Raw genomic sequence first — 2,874 nt, 5'->3', positions numbered from 1 at the left:
TTTATCTTTATTATTATTTATATACGTTTTATTTATTTTTTACTGCGTCTTCTCTGGCCTGGGACAAGGATTATAGATTAGATGATGTGGCCTGGTTATCGCAAGCTTGATTATGGCTCAACGCAAGCAATTGTTAGAGCAATCAGCTGTTCAACATGGCATTGCAATTCTCTCTCGTTTTCTTCTTCTATTCTTTTTGCTTTCTTCTCTCTCCTCTTTTGTTTTCTTCTGTGTCCATTATCTTTCCTTCTCAACCTTCACTAGTTTATTCTGTTTTCTTTGTCCACCTTTTTCTTCTCTATTCCCATTTATTTTTTTGTGTCCACTTTTATTACATTTTTTTCTTCCCTGTCCACTATTTTTTCTTCTTCTTCTGTTGATTTTTTTTTCTTATCTCTTTCTCATTTTCGTCTTTCTTCCTCTCTTTATTCTCTTTTGTTTCTATTCTATCGTTTTCTTTTTCGCATGTTTTCTTTTCTCTTTTGCTTTCCTCTCTTATTCTCTCTGTTCTCTTGTCTCTTCCTCTCCTGTTTTCTTTTCCTTTCTCTTTCCTCTTTCTTCTCTCTCTCTCTCTCTCTCTCTCTCTCTCTCTCTCTCTCATCAACTCTTCTCTCGCCTCGCTCTCTGCTCCCTACAACTCTCCCTCTTCTCTCCTCCTTCTCTCTTCTTCCCCTCCGCTCTCTCATCTCTCCCCTCTCTCTCCTTTGCGTATCCCCTCTCTCTCTCTCTCTCTCTCTCTCCTCTCTCTCTCTCCTCTCTCTCCTCTCTCTCCTCTCTCTCCTCTCTCTCTCCTCTCTCTCTCTCTCTTCTCTCTCTCTCCTCTCTCTCCTCTCTCTCTTCTCTCTCTTCTCTCTCCCTCTCTTCTCTCTCCCTCTCTTCTCTCTCCCTCTCTTCTCTCTCCCTCTCTTCTCTCTCTCTCTCTCTCTCTCTCTCTCTCTCTCTCTCTCTCTCTCTCTCTCCCCCTCTCTCTCTCTCTCTCTCTCTCTCTCTCTCTCTCCCTCCCTCCCTCCCTCCCTCTCCCTCTCCCTCTCTCTTTCTCTCCCTCTCAAACATTCTTTCCCCTCTCCCTCTCTACAGTCACATAAATCAAACAGCCAAGTCCAAGGCATCTTCACGATAAACACCTTCACTTTTATTCCGGTCCTTTCGAGTAAACACTCAAGTACAAGTGATCTTTATGATAGACATAATCACCCTTATATAGGGGTACTAGGGTGGGCGTGTGTTTTGCTGAGGGCGCCGAGGAGGGGAGAGGGTGATGCCTCGTAGTCATCTCGCGGAGGAGGAGGAGGAGGAGGAGGAGGAGGAGGAGGAGGAGGAGGGAAGGGAGTAGGAAGGAGGAGAGGAGGAGGGAGTGGATGAGGAGGAGGAGGAGGAGGAGGAGGAGGAGGAGGAGGAGTCTGAGTCTTTGCGGGGGTGAAGGATGCTGGCTGGCAAGGCGGGTCGGGTCGGGAGAGAGAGAGAGAGGGAGAGGGAGAGGGTGAAGAAGACATTTACACGACGCAGGCGAGGGAGGGAGGGTGGATGGGAGTGGGGGAGGGTGGGTGGGTGGGAGGGTGGGAGGGTGGGTGGGTGGGTGGGTGTGTGGGTGTGTGTTAGGGAAAGAGGAAAGGAGAGAGAGAGGGAGGATGGGAAAAAGGGATTTTTATTGATTTTAATTGTTTATTTATTCTGTGTATACTGTATACGCATTGATAGGCAAAGGAATTACGTCAATGGAGGGAGGGAGTGAGAGACTGAAAGACAGACTATCACACAGACGGACAGTCAGTCAGTCAGTCAGTCATACACAGACAGACAGACAGACAGGAGCCGCTAGATACGGACTGACTAAGATTAAGGATAAAACACAAGCAAGCAAACAAGCAAGTAAGTAAGGAATCGAAAGAAAAAAACTCTACAAAGAGAGAAAAAACAGACGCAACCAGTGTGCATATGTGTCTATCTATCTATCTATCTATCTATCTGTGTGTCTGTGTCGCCTTGTGTTGTTCCACTTGAGAAATAATCCTCGCTCCCTCCTAAGATGTCCGCCCTGATTCCCTTCATCCCTACCCCCCTATCCCCCCTCACGCCCCTACCCCTACCCCTCCCTTTTGACAGACTAGCCCCTTGATGACGGACGGCGCGAAGGGGGACGTCGGATCTGCTTACTTATAAGACGTCGAAAACCGCCTCCTCCTCGCAAAAAGGAGGAGGAGAAGAAGAAGAAGAAGAAGAAGAAGAAGAGCGTGGGTGGACAGGAGGGTGGATGGATAGGTGGATGGGTGAGAGTTTGTGTTTGTGCGGAAGTCTGACTGGACTGACTGACAAACAGGGGGAAGAGAAAACACGAGATAACTTGGGCGTTTGGCAAACAGAGCACTCGTGTTGCTTATGTGGGGACGAGGGTGAAGGGGAGGGGAGGGGAGGAAGAGGGTTAAAGAATGGAATGCATGAAGGGTGGGATGAGGGGGAGACGCGGGAGGGGGGGGAAGGGGAGGAAATAGAATCCTTTGATAGGCCTGCAGGAGCGAGTCTTTCGTGTTACTCATTCTCGGTGTGTGCCCGTGCTTTTCGCCTACGCATCTTTGTGTGTTGGTAGCGTGTGTGAAATATGAATGGGATTTCGTAACTTTGCCCCAACCCCTCCACACCACTTATTCTCTCTCTCTCTATCTTTCTCTCTCGCTCTCTCTCTCTCTCTCTCTCTCTCTCTCTCTCTCTCTCTCTTTCTCTCTCTCTCTCTCTCTCTCTCTCTCTCTCTCTCTCTCTCTCTCTCTCTCTCTCTCTCTCTCTCTCTCTCTCTCTCTCTCTCTCTCCTCTCTCTCTCTCTCTCTCTCTCTCTCTCTCTCTCTCTCTCTCTCTCTCTCTCTCTCCCTCTCCTCTCTCTCT

At 48.4% G+C, this 2,874-nt stretch overlaps 1 protein-coding gene across 4 annotated transcripts in view; it reads left to right on the top strand.

The window, feature by feature from the left end:
• The window catches only part of Past1 (putative achaete scute target 1), an 80,164-nt gene that overhangs the window by 47,099 nt on the left and 30,191 nt on the right, over positions 1 to 2,874 (top strand). The window lies entirely within an intron of this gene.

This window comes from Penaeus japonicus, unplaced genomic scaffold (genome assembly GCF_977035675.1).
Source record: "Penaeus japonicus unplaced genomic scaffold, GWHDUDI00000001_assembly GWHDUDI00000041, whole genome shotgun sequence".
NCBI lineage: Eukaryota > Metazoa > Arthropoda > Malacostraca > Decapoda > Penaeidae > Penaeus > Penaeus japonicus.
Note: the sequence above shows the minus strand (reverse complement) of the source record. Positions and strands in the feature narration are given on the sequence as shown.